The 20946-nt window shown below is 44.8% G+C and overlaps 1 pseudogene; it reads right to left on the minus strand.

Moving 5' to 3' along the window:
- Positions 1–7780: 7780 nt before the first annotated feature.
- Positions 7781–8188, minus strand: LOC116913942 (annotated as a pseudogene).
- Between the last annotated feature and the right edge of the window lie 12758 nt (positions 8189–20946).

Here is a 20946-nt window from a genome sequence, read left to right on the forward strand (position 1 = left end):
AGTAGACATCAGCATGAACTCTTAAGATGATATTAACATAACATTGGCAAGCCAATTATACCAAAGTGCCTCTTAAAAAGGAGGCTCACTAGGATTAATGAACATTTCAGGTGTTAACTTGTTACTTTGTCTTTAGTAGTTGACTAACACGACTATGTTAGACACAGTGTGGTGGTTTGAATAGGTTTGCCCCATAGATTCATGTGTTTGAATGCTTGGCCATAGGGGTTGGCACTATTAGGAGGTGTGATCTTATTAGAGGAGGTATGGCCTTGTTAGAGAAAGTGTGTAGGAGCTGGCTCTGACGTTCTGATCAGGAATGGATGCTGAAGGTCCTGTTCCCCAAGTGGCTCTTGATCAATCAATAACAATGCTAACAGCCAATGGCTGGCAGAAGAGGCAGAATTTCCAATTTCCCTGCAGGCAGGCTAGCAGACACAGGAGGGAAAAAAGATTCACCATGCTTTGAAGGGAGAAAGAGCCTCCAGTTTTGTGAGATACCAGGTGGAGCGTCCATTGGCTGCTTCCCTGATTGGCCCTGGGGTAGCAGCTGGGAGATTAGAAACACAACTAAGCTGAGGGCAGATTTAGGGTGCTGAGCTAGGACTAAAGGTAACTGAACAACTGAACTGAGGGCAGAGTTAGAGGTGTTAAGCTGGGCGGTGGAGAGAGGGGAAGGCAAGATGTGAGAGGCTCAGAAGAGCCTGGTCATTGAGCTAAAGCATATTAAAAATAAGCTAGTGTGTGTGTGTGTGTGTGTGTGTGTGTGTGTGTGTGTGAGAGAGAGAGAGAGAGAGAGAGAGAGAGAGAGAGAGAGAGAGAGAGAGAGAGAGAGAGACCCATGGATCTGAAGGAACCTGGCTGGGGCTGGTAGCAGGGTCTGCCTGAAGCTTAAAGTGGAGTTAGTAGAAACTGCACACTATAAAGGTGTGTCACTGTATGGGTGGGCTTTGAGATCTACGCTCAGGCTCTGTCCAGTGAGGAAGATAGTCTCTTTCTGGCTGCTATGGGGAGAGGTGGAGTCTTTCCACTCCTGCTACCTGTAGATCAAGATGTAGAACTCTCAGCTCTTTCTCCAGCACCATGTCTGCCTACATGCTGCCATGCTTCCTGCCATGATGACAATGGACTAAACCTCTGAAACTATAAGTCATCCCCAATTAAATGTTTTCCTTAATAAGAGTTGCCTTGGTCATGGTGTCTTTTCACAGCAATAAAACCCAAACTAAGACACAGGGGCCAGTAAAGCACATGTGAACAGAAGAACAGTGGGGAACACTGAGAGTTAAAGGATTAGTCAAGGATGGGCCAGGGGATGAGGGAGCATGGTACATAGTGGATATTTTAGCCAAAACTAAGGATGCATGAAACAGCCTTATAGAGACCACCGTTTAATAAAATAATTTGAAAGTAAAACTGTGGGGGTAGGTGGGTGAGCCGGAATGAAAGTACTCTGTGTGGGTGAATAATGTCACTCTCAGAAGACATGGGTTATTGAATGGAAGTTTGAGTACAAGGCATGGGATACCTCCCTATGAGTTCTTGGTTAGGGAGGCCTCAGTGGTCTTCAAAACATCAAAGGCCATTGCCATTTCTCTTGTTTACCATTACTACATAGTAAGACACTACTGCTAAATACATATACATAGGACACAGAGAAATCAGTCTCAAAAAGACTGGGAACCTCTAGACTGATTTCCAGAGTGGTTGTACCAGCTTGCAATCCCACCAACAAGGAGGAGTGTTGCTCTTTCTCCACATCCTTGCCAGCATCTGCTGTCACCTGAGTTTTTAATCTTAGCCATTCTGAATGGTGTGAGGTGGAATCTCAGAGTTGTTTTGATTTGCATTTCCCTGATGACTAAGGATGTTGAACATTTCTTTAGGTACTTCTCAGACATTCAATATTCCTCAGGTGAGAATTCTTTGTTTAGCTCTGTACCCCATTTTTAAAAGGGTTATTTGATTCTCTGGAGTCTAACTTCTTGAGTTCTTTGTATATATTAGATATTAGCTCTCTGTCAGATAAAGGGTTGATGAAGATCTTTTCCCAATCTGTTGGTTGCTGATTTGTCCTATTGACAATGTCCTTTGCCTTACAGAAGCTTTGTAATTTTTTGAGGTCCCATTTGTCCATTCTTAATCTAGATCATAAGCCATTGGTGTTCTGTTCAGGAAATTTTCTCCTGTGCCCATGTGTTCAAGGCTCTTCCCCACTTTCTCTTCTATTAGTTTCAGTATATCTGCTTTTATGTGGATGTCCTTGATCCACTTGGACTTGAATAGTACTACCTGAGGACCCAAGCCCACTCCTGGGCATATACCTAAAAGATGTTCCAATATATAACAAGGGCACATGTTCCACTATGTTCATAGCAGCCTTATTTATAATAGCCAGAAGCTGGAAAGAACCCAGATGCCCTTCAACAGAGGGATGGATACAGAAAATGTGGTACATTTACACAATGGAGTGATCCTTAGCTATTAAAAATAATGACTTCGTGAAATTCTTAGGCAAATGAATGGAACTAGAAAATATCATCCTGAGTGAGGTAACCCAATCACAAAAGAACACACATGGTATGTATTCACTGATAAATGACTATTAGCCCAAAATCTCGGAATACCCAAGATACAATTCACAAACCACATGAAGCTCAAGAAGAAGGAAGACCAAAATGTAGATGCTTCAGACTTTCTTAGAAGGGTGAACAAAAATATTCACAGGAGGAAATATGGAGACAAAGTGTGGAGCAGAGACTGAAGGAAAGGCAATCCAGAGATTACCCCATTTGGTGGATCCATCCCATATACAGACACCAAACCCAGACAATATTGCAGATGCTAAGAAGTGCATGCTGATAGGAGCCTGATATAGCTGTCTCCTGAGAGGCTCTGCCAGAGCATGACAAATATAGAGGCGGATGCTTACAGCCAACCATTGAGCTGAGAATGGGGTTCCCAATGGAGAAATTAGAGAAAGGACTGTAGTAGCTGAAGGGGTTTGCAACCCCATAAGAACAACAACAATATCAACCAACCAGACCCCTCAGAACTCCTAGGGATTAAACCATCATCCTAAGAGTACACAGGAATGGACCTATGGCTCCAGCCACATATGTAGCAGAGGATGGCCTTGTTGGGAGGAGAGCACCTTTGTCCTGTCAAGGTTCCATGCCCCAGTAGAGGGGAATGTCAGGGCAGGGAGGTGGGAGGGAGTGGGTGGGTGAGTGACGGAACACTCTCATAGAAGCAGGGGGAGAGGGGACGGGATAGTGGGGTTCTAGAGGGGAAACTGAGAAAGGAGATAGCATTTAAAATGTAAATAAAAATATCCAATAAAAGAAAAAAAAAGACTGGGAAATGTTCTCTCTACTGGATAGCTTTCATAGTATGGGAATGAGCTATGCAGGATGCTTGGGGAGAAGACGCGTGAATGGTCTGACACAATGCTGAACCCTGCATGCTTCACTGCTGATCTGCTAGGTGAGATGTGTCTAGGGACGCAGTAGCGACCCAGACGTTATGGGCTAACTAACCACTTCTTGATAGAATTTGAGGCCCGCTCCATAGGTGGGATTTTCATGTCTGGTTCTGTAATCCTGGTCCAAAGTCCATCATAGTGAAAGTCTAGGCTCAAGGACAGAACCTTCTACTTTTACTTTGCTAAATGGCCATGCTGTACACCTGCCTTTTAAATATTTATGCTTATCCTTTTAGACCTCGATTGCTCTAAACCTTGGCCAGAAAAGATTTTTTTTTCTTTTTGCAATGTGCACCAGTCCAATGGAGAGATATACTGCTAGTCGAAGTCCTGAGAACAGGAGACAGAGTGCTCAGCTCTAAATGGGGTATTTGTATACACACTGTCTTAGTTAGGGTTTTACTGCTGTGAACAGACACCATGACCAAGGCAGCTCTTGAAAAGAACATTCAATTGGTACTGGTGTATAGGTTCAGAGGTTTAGTCCATTATTATCGAGGCAGGAACATGGCGGCATCCAGGCAGGCATGGTGCAGGAGGAGCTGACAGTTCTACATCTTCATGTGAAGGCTGCTCGTGGAAGACTGGCTTCCAGGCAGCTAGGATGAGGGAGGGGTCTTAAGGCCAGGCTCACAATGACATATCTACTCCAACAAGGCCACACCTCCTAATAGTGCCACTACCTGGACCAAGCATATACAAACCATCACACCCCTCTACCAGGTGGGCCACCTCATCAGCCTGACTTCAAAGTTCTGTGATAAATTGCTGTAGACTATAGTTATCCCGGGTGCTGTACAACACTGAAACCACCTCTCCCACCAAACTACACCTGCTGTTAACCATCTCTCTCCTCCACTTCTTTCCCAAGGCTCTAGTAACGATCGTTCTGCTTTTTACCCCCCCCCCCCATGGGATCAATGTTTTAGCTTCTACATGGGCAGGAACATGCACTTTCCTCTTTCTGTGTCGGGCTTATTTTGCTCAATGTGATGCTTCAGTTCTGTGTATGTTTCTGAGCACTAATTTCTTACTTCTAATGGCCAAACTGTCTGATCGCGCACTCACAACCCATTCTTTATGCATTTATTCATCGATGGACACCTCAGTTGATTCCTTATCTTGGCTACTCGTCACCTATCTCATCTAAGGGTTATTTAATGTGGATCAAGTTTCTCTTGTTCTCTTTGTCCTGCAGCTTGGTTCACAGAAAGTGACACATCTTTGTGCTTTACTCTTTCTATTTCTAGACTTCAGAAGATATACTTCCGTTGGCGGTTTTTATTGCAACGTGAGCCTTGCCTATTTTAAAAGAATTTCCTTATGTACTGAAATTTCTTCTGCTTGTGGATGAGTCTTAGTTTGGCTGCCTCTTGGCGATAGAGTGAGTCTATAATGTCCCAGGAAGGCATCTTCAAGCCCAACTGTAGGCATGGGTAGCACTGGGTTGGATTCCACTGGAGAGCGAATTCCTTGTGAGGCGTGTGAACTCATGCCAACTTCAGCCACCCAAGTTCTGTTGCTCTGATTTGACTGCATTTTCTTCATGTAAAGATAAGGCTTCTGTGATGACAAGTCTTAGTGGTCAACTTGACTGCATCTGGAATTAGAACTAAAACCCATGCTACTGGGCACTCCTAGAGGGCATTTTCTTGATCAGATTCGTTAAAGCAGGAAACCCCATCCTGAATCTGAGTGCCTGCTTGCCCTCACCCTCTCACTCTTGCTGGCAAGTTTGTCCATCCTTTTGCCTTTGCATTCCTTTCCTGTTAGAAGCCCCTCTGGGATTCTAGTGTAGACGGAAGACCAGAAGCTCTCCCCAGATCCTGCTGGCTTTCTGTGTCAGCCTGCGACTGCTGAGACATCCAGGCTTGTGGTCTCTGTCTCTCCACTGTGAGATGTCCATGGTTGGACTACCTGGACTGTCTCAGGTAAATTAATATAATAAATATCTCCATAAAAACTTGAAAAATATATTTTATATGTTATATTTTGATTACAGTTTTTTCCCTGCCAATTCCTCTTACTCTTCTCAGATTCAGCCCACCTCCTATCAATCTAGTCCCATACTTTCTCTCACAAGAATACAAACAGGTATCTGAAATGGTGATGTTGATGATGATGATGATAGAAAAACAAACCAGTTGATAAAATCTCTCTCTCTCTCTCTCTCTCTCTCTCTCTCTCTCTCTCTCTCTCTCTCTCTGTCACACACACACACACACACACACACACACACACACACACACACACACCCCACATCTAGAAAATACATAACAATGGCCAGCTGGGGTCAGTTAGTTAAGCGAGAATACACCAGAGAAATGAGGGGCTGGAGGACAACAGGGCTGGTGGGTATCCCTAAGAAATCACTTCAACTGAACTCTGGCTTTTCTCATGCAGGCTCACTGAGGACTATATTTTCAATATCATGTAAAATGTTATACATACTATAAAGATACAATTTTAGTATGAAAATTGTCTGAACTGTCAGAAACCTCAAATCTTCCTTTTGCCCTCATCTTTCCCTCAATCAGTATTGGTCTTCTGGTCTGAATATGCACTCTTCAGTCCAGGAGGGATTTTCTATATCTTTATATGTTGTCTTGGTTACTGTTCTATTACCGTGAAGAGACATCATGACCAAGGCAAATTATAATGGAAAGCATTTAACTGGGGGGCTTGCTTACCGTTTCAGAGGGTTGGTCCATGATCATCACGATGGGAAGCCTGGCAGTGGGCAGGCTGGCACTGGAGTAGCAACTGGGATTCTACATTTTATGGACAAAGAAGTAAGACAGTATGAGACTGAACCTGGTGTGAGCTTTTGACACTTCAAAGGCCACCTCTAGTGATGCACCTCCTCCACCAAAGCCACACCTCTTCCAATAAAGTCACACATCCCAATTCTTCCTAAACATTCCACCAACTCGGGACCAAGTATTCAAACATGTAAGCCAATGGGGGACCATTCTCATTCAAACCACCACTTATGTATTAACATATGTTTATTCCTATGTCCACTCATGAACATGTATTTATCCTTGATACTGTGTAGGGTCAAACCCTTTATATTATTCTCAAAGTAATTTTTATTATCTTATAGTTTTGTACAAGATAGTAGATCTTATTATGACATTTTAATACATGCGTTTAGTTCCCAGGGCTCATATTAACCCTCATTATGTATCATTATTCTTTTGTTGTTTATTTGGTGTTTTGAGACAGGGTTTCTCTGTGTAGCAGGCCTGGCTGTCCTGGAACTCACTTTGTGCTCTCCTCCTCCTTAAAAAAATTTTTTTGGAGCCTTCTGTTGTTAGTCAGGATTAGTCAGGGTTCTCTAGGCTAACAGAACTGATAGAATGACCATATATAAAGGGGATTTATTAGAGTGTCTTACATACTATGGTCCTGATACAGTGGCTGTCTGCCAGTGAAAATGGGAAGTTCGGGAATCCAGTAGTTATTCAGCCCAGCAGACTGGATGTCTCAGTGTGTCATCAGTATTTGCCATGATCCTGAAGACGTAGGTTGTAGTCGGTGAAGGAATAGAGACTTGGCAGCCCAGAGTGAGGGCAAGCAGGCAAAAGGAGACAGCTTCCTTCTTAAGAACCAGTGTCCTTTGTGTAGGCTTTTGTCACCAGCAGGGCACCAAGAAGGTGTGGCCCAGATTAAAGGTGGATCCTCCCACTTTAAATGATTTAACTAAGAAAAAAAAAATCCCACATACGAGTACCTCGCCTCTTAGGTTCTAGTAATTCCAGATGTAGTCAAGTTGACAACCAAGAATGGCCAATCACAAGTCCACCCCTTGTCAACTTGACACATAATCATATCTCCTTATGTCATGCTTAATCTCCAAGTAAAAACAACAGCCAGGGGTTGGGGATTTAGCTTATCGGTAGAGCGCTTGCCTAGCAAGCGCAAGGCCCTGGGTTCGGTCCCCAGCTCCAAAACAAAACAAAACAAAACAAAAAAACAAAAACAACAAAAAAAAAACCCAAAAAACAACAGCCAGTTCATGATTACACCCGACATGATATAATTAACCCACACACAACCACAAACACTATATATTTAACAAGGTCGTAAAATTATGCTTAATATGATATAGCTCTCCCCTTGAAACCACAAACACATTATACAATTTAGAATATGTGTCAATTATAAGTTAGAATAGGTGTCAATGTCCCTTGAGGAACATTAGTTTAGTTATCTTAAAACCTAAATATAACAATCACTGGAATTCTTTTTTTTTTCTTGTTTTCAGGTTTATTGAAAATATGGCAAAACAGATTAAACAGCTCCATGTGGTGTTTTGAAATTCATCCCAACCGTAGGCTGAGTGACCTAGAGGTTGGAGAGACGGCCAAAGCCCGGAAGCTTCAGCATTTTCTTGGTGTCAGGATCTACCTCAATGATCTCCTGATCTAGGGCTGAGCCCTCAGGAACATAATTCTCTCTCCTCTCCCTCTCTTCTTCCTGCAACTTGATGGAGATGCCTCTCACAGGACCTCTCTGAATCCGCTTCATCGGATGCGTGACATAGCTGGCTATCTTGTTCCGAAGGTTTTCGCTGGGGATGATGGCGATCTCCTCGCGCACATGCTTATTGGTGTGGAAGTCATTACCCAGGCGTGTGTAGTACTTCTCGATGATGACCCGGGCCTCCTTCTTCACGGTCTTGGTTCGAACTCAGCTCATGTTGACCGGTCTCGGTAAGAGAGGAATCACTGGAATTCTTAATTGGTGCTACATTACATGATAAAGAAATCAAGGATAGAAAACACAAATATCTGTACAAACACATTGACAGAAACCACCATGCCAATTATAATCCTCAGTTCTGCAAGTGGTCGTGTGATCTTAGCTTGTATTTATAACTACTTCCTTCTTCTACCCATCCTGTATTTCCTCCACTCTCAGAAAGCACCTTAGTGGTCTTGGCTCTTTTCCTGGAGGAGGGATCCATACCTTCATTCCTCCAGGGTTTGTGATATCCTGCCTGGATTAGGCTGTTGTAGTTTTCCATTGACTTTAGTCACAGGACATGGCAGCATCAAGAGACATCCTAAAAGATCTCCTACTTTCCAAGGCATAATCCTTATTGCCTTCATTGTGGAGAAACTTTCCATTGGTAGTCTGGATCAATCGCCTCTCTTAACAGTTAATCTTTTCTTAGCCTGTTGATTGAAAGGCAACAGAAGCCTAAAGTGTCCAGGGGGAAGGCTGAGCTTCTGGATCAATGGGATATTTGTTGTGGCTCCTGGCAGGAATGCTCCTCCTTCTGGAACCAAGACTTTTAGGCCAAGAGAACTTAAGGTGGCAGAACAGGAAGCAAATATTTTCCTAGTGGGTCACAAGGGAAGATAGTGAGTGAAACCACTCCCTTTTCCACCCCTTGATTCCTGGATCCAGGAATCCTGGCTATGGGAGAAACTGTACAATATATCGGACATTGATTTGAAGTATATTCTTTCTGCCTCCTGGAGAACCTTGTCCCAGCCTTCCATGCTGCTGCCACCTAATTGGTGCTGTAACTGTTTCTTCCAAAAGGCATTCCATGAGGTTTCTATCAGGTCAATCGCTTTAGGGTGATGAGGAGCATGGGATGCTGTAGCTGTCCATTTTTGGGTGGTGCCTGCATAATGTGCAGAACCATCAGCAAACCATTCCCTGGTCTCCCTTTTCTCAGTCAACTGATTATGGGGCACACCCTGTGAGGTGCGTGAGTGGAGCAGGTGATATTGTAGAAACCGAAGGCATGTGGGCAACTTCTTCATGTAACTTGCTTGTGCCTTCAGGACCTGCTCGGGCCTGGTCATGTACCTACCACCTCTATTTGACAATAGATTGTTGCTGTGCACATTGTACGTCATGACTTGACAGGCCAAATAACACTCAGTTCACGACGGGCAGCTCAGGTTGGTAACTTGATGGCCCAATGCAAAATGTTCTGTTTCTATGACTCACGAGCAGGCCAAGCAATGATTGGTTGATTGATTGATTGATTGATTATTGGATATTTTATTTATTTACATTTCAAATGTCATCCACTTTCCTGGTTTCCCAGAAATCCTCTATCCCATCTTTAAAAGGACAATAGTTATCTGCAGATGATGTTAGAGTCTTGCTCCAAATCCCAAAGATCTCTTATGTGATAGAGCAGTCTGTACAGCAGCCTGGACCTGTTGAAGAGCCTTCTCCTGTCCCTGGCCCCATGCAGAGCAAGCAGCTTCGAAAGTCACTTGGTGTATGGGCTAGAGTAACACATCCAAGTGAGGAATGTGTTGTCTCTAAAATCCGAGTAGTCCCGCTAACCATTGTGTTTTCTTGGTGGTGGGAGGGGCCGATGATTTATCCTTTACCTTAGAAGGGACATCTCAGCATTTTCCACATCACTGGACTTCCAAAAATCTCCCTGATGCAAACAGTTCTTGAATTTTGGTTGGTGGTTGCTCCCTCCTGCTCACTTGGTCAAATCAGCATAATGTCATCAATATGGTTGACGGAAGTAATCTTCTGTGGAAGAGACAGATGGTAAAGATGCCTTTAAACTAAGTTGTGACACAGGACCAGAGAGACAGTAAATCCTTAAGGTAAAACTGTAAAGGTTGAAATTGCTGGCCTCGCCAACTGAAATTACTTCTGGTGGTCCTTATGGACAGAAACCAAGAAAAGGGCATTTGCTAGACCAATATCTGCATACCACGTACCAGGAGTCATGCTGATCTGCTTAAGTAAGGACACCACATCTGGTACAACAGCTGCAAGTTGAATCATTAATTGATTGAGTTTTCATTCTCCATGACCCATCTTGTCTCCTGCACTGGTCAGATAGGAAAGTTAAAAGGACATGTGATGGTAACCACCATTCCCGCCATCTTTAAAGTCCTTGATGGTGACACTAACTTCCGTGATTCCCCCAGGACTGTTTGTTGAAACACAGTCCAAGAATGGAGTCGTGCGAGGAGAATTCTGAGTGCTTGTGAGAAAACTCCAAGAAAACAAGCGTCTTGTGAGCTCATGTTTCTTAAAAAAGAAAAGCATGGATTTGTCCTGGGGTTATGCTTTCGTGCCCCTCCCAGGTGCCGCAGGTAGGAGCGAGTTTACTTCAGATTATTCATTACAAATGGTCATTGTTAGTTGTTTATGTGCCTCTATGGGGAGACATATTTCTGCAGCGTGCGGTTTGCCTACCACATACAGCTTGCCCTTGTGCACTTCACTCATGTGACTCCTCTTAACCTTCAGAGTATATATTGTCTGATGCTCAGAGTAAAGTCGGCTATTGTGTGGGAATCTACCAGCTCCATTCTCCCAGGTTCCATCATCTCTAGAGCAGTAAACACTTCCCGATTTACTATTTTCCCTTGTAATAGTAACTCTACACTTCCATCTGGCCTTTCCAAACATAAGAGTCCTCATGCTACAGGGCAGGGAATTCTACAGGTGAGAGTTCTACCAATGTCTAGGTATATCTATCCCAATTGTACATTCCTGGACTGGGGATACAATCACAGAATAAATTTGAGGACTCAGTGGACACACCGAGAGTTGGACTTTAGTCAAAACCCCTACTCACATGACCTCTATAAGCCCCTACTTTAACTGGAGGGTCATGTTCTTTGAGGGCTCCTGGATTCAGGTCTATTCAGAACCAGTATTCAGTAGACCCTGGAAAGTCTGATTGTTTCCTTTCCCTCAGTGTACAGTCACCCTTATAAAATGTCGAAGGTTTCTGGAGAGAGGCTAACAGTAAAATTTTTAGGTATTTTATAAAGGTCTTTCCTCAATGGAATCTGGTTGTCCTTTCATTCAAGGGGATTTGGGTCTCCAAACTGGCTCAAGTCTGGAAATCAGTTCATGGGCTAAGATTCCCCTTTGCCTTTCTTTCATTTATTTGTGTTTTTGTTCTTAAAGAGAGCAGACAAAAATTCAGTAGACCTATTATCTACTGTACATAGATAGACACGTAACAATTAGAAATCCACTTAATTACAATTTATCTTTAAAACACCAATAGAGCCTCTGAAGAGTAGGGGCTGGGCAGTTCTAGTCCATTTAGTGCAAACAAGACCCCTCCCAGTCACACCACATTAAAGCAGACAAACCTTTCCAGTTCAGCTGCCATTCCCAACATGGCCCAGTGTGCTTGAGAGGTGATTTCCCTTTGATGGCTCCTCTCTCCCCAGATCCTTGGACCCTGTCCTATAGCCTCTGTCTTCTTTACATACAGAGGTTGGTATGGGCTTGAGGAGTGCTGGGCACTACACTGCACTATCTCCCAGGCCTGGGGACTTGGGAGCATTCTGAGTCGGTCTGACTATGCAATTTGGTGTGGTCTCCAAACACTCGTGTTTTAGATCTAGCTCTCTTCAGACCTTTCTCTCACTCACTCCACTCCATATTCTCTTTCTGCCTATATTTTCCTCTCAGGGTCAGCAGAAGGACATTGAAATATATTTTCTGTTCCTTTCAGGCGATGATGCTTTGACCCAGCCCAGAGGCATGGGGCAGTGATGGTTCGTGTCCATTATCTGAGAATGTTTGGACTCTGGAGGGCCCTGGAATTGAGTTTTCAGAAAGACAATGTTGACTGTCCTTCTGTGTGTGTTAGCTAGCTTTCCACAACTGTGAGAATCTACTGAGGTAATAAGTATACAAAGGGAAAAGACTTATCCCACTAACACCCCGAGGTGGGTGTGTGCAGGGGTGCAGCAGACCAGCTCAGGGCTTTCAAGGTAGGAATCTGAAGGGAGAATAAGAACCCCCTGGGATGCTCTTCCCTCAGGCATGAGCGCCATGCTGTTCCCTCAGGCATGAGCACCATGCCGTTCCCTCTCCGTTGTAGAAACAAAGTAGGGTTCAGCTCCCACTCAGGACCACATGCGTCTTCTCAGAGCATCAACTTTAAGTCTCAGTGAGTGTCCTTAGCTGCAGAAGTAGATAGGAAGAGGCCAGCTCACAGAAATGTTTAGGAAATACTTCACATGCTCGGAAAGCCAATCTTTGCTTCTAGCAAAGGGGAACTGCTCAACTCTGTCTGAGGCACTCAAGTCCCACATTCTGTTTTCTGGCAACTGACATTGTTTTTTGTTCCTTTTAACGATAGTTCTGTATTGCTGTTTTTCTAATGAGGTTTTATTCACCTGTTAAAAGCTTTGAACAGAAGTGTACACATTTAGAACACAGGCTTATTTTTAAAAATACTGCAACCCGTGCTCTAGGGTCACACGGAGCTCCTATGTGGAGAGGTGAGCCTGAGCTCTGGCCTTAGATGTGGGGGGATCAGTCAGCTACAGTGATGTTCTCACCATTGATATAGCTGACCTCTGGGGAGCTCAGGAAAGACATGAGTCCTGCACTGTCCTCAGGCTGACTCACTCTGCATGGAGAGAGGAGAAATGCTAAGGCAGGGGCCCCTACCACACCAGCCCCAAGTGCTTGTGTAAGACTGTAGAATCAAGAGCCTGGGAGGATGAACAAAGGACCCTGACTGAAGACTTGTGAGCTCTGAAAGGAACTACAGAGGTTTTGGGGGTCTTCAGATCCTAGAAAGGGGAATGGCCAGTGACCTGTGGAGCACTAGGCTATGATGTTTCCTCTTTCATGTAGGTTCTGAGGTCATTTTAATTCAGATCTACAAGGGAATCTGCTTCACTCTAACCCTTCTCTGCATTCCACAGAAAGACTTCAAATGTTCCTCAAGGGCTGAGTCTTCAGTGGGCTAAAGGCAAGGTCAAAAGTTAAAGGACTGTTCACGCCAGATGTGGTCACACGGGCTCTACGTGCCGTGTGCTGTGTTAGTGAAAGGGCTTCAGTGGGACACTCTGGGATGACCCTGATGTTGATTCTAATGTGGACCCCAAGAGCTGTGGACCAGAGTAACTGAGCAAAAGGAGGTCTAAGCCTAAGAGTGCTGATCCCACCAGGAGAACATGGCCCACAGAGTCAGCTAAGCAGGGCCCATAGGGGCTCACAGAGACTGAAGCAGGAGATGGAAGTCTGGGAGCCCTCATGGGTCTGTGCCAAGGCCTCTGTACATATGTTATGGTCGTTAGCTTGGTGTTTTCGTGGAACTCCTAACAGTGGGATTAGGGCTGTCTCTGACTCGTTCGCCTGCCCCTGGGACACTTTCCTTTCTACTGGGTAGCCTCATCCTATGTAATATGAGGGGATGCATCTAGTCTTATTGTGTCTTGTTATGCTGTGTTCAGTTGTTATCCCTGGGAGCCCTGTTCTTTTCTGAAGAGAAATGGAGGAGGAGTGGGCTTGGGAGCAAGGGGAGGTGTATTTGGGGGAACTGGGAGGAGTGGAGGGAGAGTCAGAAACAAAAAGAGGGCAGGCTCTTGTGGGGCATAGCTGGGAAGTGGCAGGCACCCTATATTTAGTGGGTAGAAGGGCTTCGGGCCCTTGGTCCTCACCACTTGCCCGAAGTCTATGTCGATGACTCCTGGTGGTAGGCTGTTCACAAGGAACTTATTTCTCCTACCTCCACTGCCAGAATCTTTGTTAGTCCCTGCAGGGCTGTTTCACTGACACTGTAGACCCCCCAGCCTCTGAGGACAGAAAGAGAAGCAGATGGAGAGTCTGGGATTGGAGATGAGACCCTTGGGTTTCCTGCCTTCTGCTCAGGGAATTGAGCCAAGTAATATCCTGATCATCAGGTTTAGGGGACAATGCCCAGAAGACATGGCACTATGCTAAGTGCCTGTATATATGATGAAATATGTCTTTGCATGCGAGTAGTTCTGAGGAAGCCATTGTTAAATGTTATTCCCTTACCCAATTTTCTGGATGAAAAGGGGGAATTTTCTCTTGCCTGACTGGAGCTTACAGGAAGTGGTACATAGGCTGCGTCTGTGGACATCAGGACTCCAGAACCTTGTCCGGCAAGATAAAGAGGGACAGAATGTGTTGTGTTGGAACGGTGGCTCATCCAGACAGATCACACCAGGCCAGCACAGTTCCCCGGGTGGGAGGTTTAATGGGGGAGGGGAAAAGGGGGGCAAAGAAGAAGAGGAAGGAGAGAGAGCGGAGGTCAGGGGGGCTCTGCTTCTTATTTGGGCTGTGATATAACTGCACGCACCTGTAAAGGTGGGCAGGTGGACCAGGTGGATGCTGGGAGTGTATAGTGATTGCCATGGCAACAGATGCACGGGAGAACAGCTGCCGACTGGTAGGAGGATTCATCTTCATTTTCCTAGGTCCTCAACAATGCTTATCAGATTATATTAACAGAGAGGCCTTCTGTGTGTGAATTTTGCTTTTGGAAAAAAAAATCTGTGACTGTAGATTAATATTGTTATGCTAAATGGAGATAGTATAAAAACAACTCTTTTGTTTTAATTTTTGAGACAGGGTCTTCCTATTATGTAGCCCTCACTGTCCTGGAACTTGCTTTATAGACCAAGCTGGTCTTGAACTCATAGATATCTGCCCTTCCCTTCCTTCTGAGTGTTGAGATTTAAGACCTATGCCACCATGCCAAGCGACCTTACTCTCAATAACTTATCTTTATTCCCATAGCTCTCTCAACCTTCGGCAGACAAGATTCTTTTTGTAGTAGATGGGGCTTGACGCAGAGACCCGCATTGATCAAGGTGAAGAGAATATGAGATTTGAGAAGGCTTTGTCCCAACATGGGACATCTACAGTATACCCCCACCTCCCAGGGCCCAGGGATCACTCCAGAAGAGGATGCTGAAAGTGTTTAAGAACCAGAGTTTTGGATGAGCACCATGATACTGTGTTTTCCAGACATAGCAGGAGAGCCGTACACGTGAACAGTTGTGACAGCAAGCACAAGACCTGTATAAGCACAAGCCAGACCAAATCCCCACACCAGGAGGGAGGTGGCCATGAAGAGGCACCGGAGTTGAGGAGGTATTGGCAGTTGATGGCTGCTGGGAGAGGAAGCGTCAGTTCCTTCCAAGAGTGTAGCCTTCAGGAGGTCAACCATGCTCCCGTGGAAGGTCAAACACCCAAGTGTGTTATGAGAGCGCCAATTGGACATGAAAGATTTAAAAAAAGAGACAGGAACTTGGCTGTGGGGAAGGGAGGATCTGGGAGGAGTTGGGGGAAGGGTAACTGTGATCAAAAAGCATTATATGAAATTCTCAAACGCTAATAAAAGACTAGACACATTTCCTATGTACTCTTGGATTGATTTTGGTAGGGTATTATAATTTTTTTTTTCGGAGCTGGGGACCGAACCCAGGGCCTTGCGCTTGCTAGGCAAGTGCTCTACCACTGAGCTAAATCCCCAACCCAGGATATTATAATTTTAAAAATTGTGTTTCAATACAATTTCAGCATGTCTGGTTGGCTTGATCACTAGCTTAGTGTCTTTTTATTCTCTTTAGTATCTCTGGGGCTGCTTCTGTCTTTATTCCTGGTATTACTTGTTTCTCATTGATTTTACTAGAAATTCATCAAAAGCACTTATTTTTGTTTTGTTTTTAATAAATTCTTGGCTTTATTTATTTACATATTGTATTACTCCTAGCCTCTCTTTCTTCTTTCTCACCTCCTCCCCTCTTTTCTTCCCTTTCTTTCTTCCTTCAAAGTGCCAGGGATCAACCCCAGGGCCTTACACAGGCTAAGCAAGCGTTATCCCTCTGGGTCATGTCCTGGCCTCTTCTCCAGTGATGCCCGCCTTGTTATTTCCTTCCGCTTGTGTGGTGTCACTCCTTCCTGCACCTTCCAGCTTTATTTAACATTAGTGGTATAGTACCATGTTAGCACTGTTGTCAGACAAGAAAAGATGATACCTGCATCTGAAAAAAGAGATTTTAAAATGGGAACTCTAAGTTCATTGGCTGAGCTGTCTTTGTGTTCTGTGTCATACTTTGCTTGCCCTACTTTGAGTAATTCTGATCCCTATCTTTCCCCAGAGCTCTGACTGCCCTGGAATGATTCCTTCTTAGCTTAAAGGCCAATCCACAGCAGTAAAACATGCTCTTGGGCTGACTTAAAATTAATTAATAAATCCCATTGGCAGTTTTGCTACCCGCTCCAATGGTTTATGTTCCTAATGAAAGATGCACAACACACACATACACACACACACTCCTTTTATATTTTAATATGCCTTAAACAGCACAATAGCTGGGTCACTGCCTAACTTCCACTACCTCCCGCTGATAATTCCGAGTTACTTCTTACTAAATTCCATGTTCTAACTTGGCCACTCTAGACCCAGTTGGGCAGCCCTCTGGGCCGTGCTCTTCCGGCTCCTTCACATGGCGGCTATGTCTTTCTGTCTTCCACTCTTAGGCGTGGCATCTCTCCTCTCCTCCACGCTCTCCTGACGTGGCAGATCTCCTCCTTTTTCCCCTCCTCCGGTCCCAAGCCCAGGAATCCTAAAATCCCACCTCTGTCTGTCCTCCCCAGCTATTGGTTGTTGGCATCTTTATTTACCAATCAGGGGGCTGGTTCCCTGAAGCTACATGCAGATGCTTATGTGCCGTAAGCAGTTTGTTTATTTATTTATTTTTGGTGGGGTGGGGTGGGGGACATAATTAGCATTTGTAGTAGAGCAGCTACACTCTTGTCACACAGATTAAAAGCTAATTAGGAGGTAAGGACAGGAGATGAGAAACAGCAGGTGGCCTTTGTCTTTCTGGGTCTGCGTTACTTCATTCAATACAGTCTTTTCCAGTTCCACCCTTTACCTGTAGATTTCATGATTTCGGTTTTCTTTGTAGCCGAATCGTGTTCCATTGTGGGTATGCACCATTACTGTCCATTCGTCTGCTGAAGGATGTTTAGCTTGTTTCCATCTCCTGACTGTTGTGAATAGGCTGTGACCACAGATGAACAAGTGTCTATGGAACAGGATGGCGAGTATGGGATTGTGCCAAGGAGTGGCATAGCTAGGTCATATGGTAGCTCTCGTTTTAGCTCTTTGAGGAGTCTCCACACGGATTTCCCGAGTTAGCCGCATGAATTTGCATTCCCACCCATAGTGAATGTTCTGTCTTCCCCACAAGTTTAGCAGCATATGCTGTTGTTTGGTTTGTTGGTCTCAGCCACTCTGGCTGGGGTGAACTAAAATCTTGAAGTTGTTTTAATTTACATTGGCGTATTTAAGGGTGATGGACACTCTTGAGGTATTACTAGCTCTAAACCCGTAGATGCACCATCTGAAGTAAACACAGAAGCCGCGGCACCAATCGTGGGGGAGGGGCTTGAGACGCAATACGGGAGAGAATACAGGATACAGGGGAGAGGAGCAGGAAATGGAAGAATGGAGAGAGAGCTCCAACTGGGGAGGAGGGAGGGACGGACACATGTAGCTTGTTTCATAAAGCCTTAAGGAATCATACTATTTTATTTTTACCTAAAATTATGCACACTGTATGTTTAAGATAGACATCTTAAATATATATTTAAGTGTATTTGTATTTATCAATAATAATAAAGAAAAAAGATTATCAATTTAAAAGTGGAGAGCCATGGGAAGGGTTAGAGAGAGGGTGTCTGGAAGGGGCTGGACAGAAGGGAAGGGGGAGAGTGATGTAATTCTATTTAATTACAAAGTACAAAACCCCAGTTTGACTAAAGGTTTTAGACCAATGGTTTTTCTTTTTTCCTTCTGTGTGTGTGTGTTTGTGTGTGTGTGTGTGTGTTCAGGTGTTCATGTATATGTGTGTGTAGATGTCCGGGGACAAGCTTGGGTATCATTCCTCAGATGTGCACTGTCTCTGAGAAGGGATATCTCACAGGTCTGGGCTTTTCCTCCCAGGTCAGGCTGGGCAGCGAGGGCCTTCAGCCCCTCAGAGGTGAAACGTCTGGCTTTCTTGTGTGGGCTCGGTGGAGCAAGCTCAAGTTCTCATCCGTTTAAAAGTGTATTTTGTCCTCTCTGGACACTGCTGGAGTTGTTAGCCCAGAAAGTAAAATGGAGCTGTGTAGCTAACTGAGATCTAAGATTCTCGCCCTCTCTAAACAGCACAAGAATCTCAACGACAGAATTCCATTTCTCTCTTTCTGATGTGGAAATTATTTTGGTGCATTTTTATTTCTTTGAAACTTCCAAGACATCTTTGTTTTGGGTCGTAGATGGCTTGCTTCATTCATTTTGTGATTTCCCTGCCTTTCCCTCCCTTTTTTTGCCTCAGGTTTTACAGACTGGCTGCCTCAGCGGAGTGAAGCCTATGGATTAGAACATACTTTAGTGACTGAGTCCTGTCCGCCCGAGAGTGCTGGAACGCCACCCTAGTTCCCTAAAGGTGTATTTGTCACATATAGAATTTCATGCTGAGAGTACCTTTGCTCCAGCGTACAGGAAGCTCCATTTAAACTGGGTCATGAAGAAGGATAATTAGGATTTTAGCAAGAGATAAGAATGAATGGAAACAGCTTAAATGGATTTCATAAAAACCTGCCTTCTTTAAAAGAGCGAGGCAATTTTGCTTGCTTAGATCCCAGAATAATAGCAATAAAATTAATATTTTTATAAATGATAAACCGAGTTTAATTATTAAATTGTATTTGTACTACCTATGTGATAGACTAGACTGCAGGTTATTTTATTTTCAAACGATACTTATTATCATACTAAATATATAGAGATGAATTTTTTTTAACTTCTGGTAGTCGACATGTTTTATCAAGTCAGTAAGGCTCACAGGCTGCTAATCAGCGGAGTTCTTGCTGGACAGGTAAAGGGAGAGCTGGAGAATGCAAAGGGCAGGAGCGCCCAGCAGTGCTGAGCTGGTATCTAAAGGAAGGCCTCCGACTCCAGAGGCCATGCTGTCTTCTCGTTAGCCCTTTACTGCCGGCTTCTCGAAGCTAGGGTCTGCAGGTCAGGTACCAGGAAACAGAAAAACCCACATTTCAGCCTGGGCATCGTCTGCTTTTGTCTGTTTGTTTTGGGCTCTCACAAAGAGCGCCATCTGACAGGAGGGATCATGCTGGTAGAACCAAAACCAAACTAAAACAAAACTAAAACTATCATGGCCTTGAGTTGCACCCTATGATACTATTTGGTCATTTTTAATCTCTAAAAGTGGCAGTTTTGAAAATATGGTTTAATCTAATCCCACACTTTGCCTGTGTTGGAACTGGAAGGGAATGTCGCAGTCATAATTACTTAGAAGCGCTGGTTGTATTTCACAGGTGAGCACGTTAGTCTAGAGAAGAAACAGCCCTGGCCGGGGTGCTCGGCCTGCCTGTGCCTGCTGGACTCACACGGGTGTTGGGGGAGCCGGGGAAACCGTCCAGTCAGAAGGATTTGCTGTCCGTTCTCCTGGGGGACTTTATGCGAGCTGAGAATGCACTCTGCCACCGACTGACATGAGCAGCCCCGGAACAGGACTCTTAAAGCAATATCTGCAAAGCACTCGGCCCAGAAACCACCTCTGCTGGCCAGGCTGAGTTATAGAGGGAGACTGGCTCTATAGACTGTGCTGGCCGGGAAGGCTGCTGATGCTGGTCTTGAAAGGAGGAGCTGGTAGGCAAGGGAAGAGACCCCCCCCTCCCCCCACAGATTTTATAAAATCTCAGGAGGATGAGGCTGGACCAGGTTAGCAGACTGGAATGGGATTGGATTGTAGCTGGCTAAAACACCATAGGGGAGGGGAGCCTGAGATTCTAGACTAGCTGGCATAGGAAAGCTGATTGTGTGTGTGTGTGTGTGTGTGTGTGTACACATATATGTCATGGAGAGAAAGAAAATGTATATTATATAATTAATATGCAATATAAACAATTATGGAGGGGAAAAAGAGGAAGAAGAAGAAGAGGAGGAGGGAGGAAGAGAGGAGGAAGGAGGAGGGAGGAGGAGAGAGAGAGAGAGAGAGAGAGAGAGAGGGAGAGAGAGAGAGAGAGAGAGAGAGATGGGAAGAAGGAGTTGAGATAGGATCTAAAGCAAACCTCATTAAGTAGCTGAGGTCGCCCTTGGCCTCCCATCCACGACCATACTCAGCAGACAAGGGGAAGCATCTAACAGTGAGATTAGTCTGCAATGCAGTGAGAATGAGCCCTTGGGAATACAGCTAGCTACAGGGCTCCTGCCCAAGACACACGCTGAACTCCTGGAGAATACAGTTCTGGAAACATCTCAGCTCACCAAGATCAGTGGGGCATCAAATCAGTGAAAGTCAGTGTAGGGCTCCCTCCTAGGTGCAGTGGAGCAGGTCAGGCAGGCCTCTGTCCCAGCCTGTGAGGTGAAGGCTGAGAGGCAGACGACGACAGCGATGCCACTCGTACCTCAGAGTCACCAGTCCTCATGACCTAAGTGACTGCACACTGAAAGAGGTCACTTTCATTTCTTGATTCCAGGACAGCTGTGAGAACCTCTGCCTTTCTTTATCAGGATCCCCTCCCCCATTCTTCTTCCAGAAGATTCTGTGACAAAGTCCCTGGTCACTGCGTTCTCTGGACACAATGATGGACAGGGTTCAAAGGTTTCAAAGTTTGAAAGACAAACTCCTACTGTCCTTGTGTTATTGACA

Source organism: Rattus rattus, chromosome 12 (genome assembly GCF_011064425.1).
Source record: "Rattus rattus isolate New Zealand chromosome 12, Rrattus_CSIRO_v1, whole genome shotgun sequence".
Classification (NCBI taxonomy): Eukaryota; Metazoa; Chordata; class Mammalia; order Rodentia; family Muridae; genus Rattus; species Rattus rattus.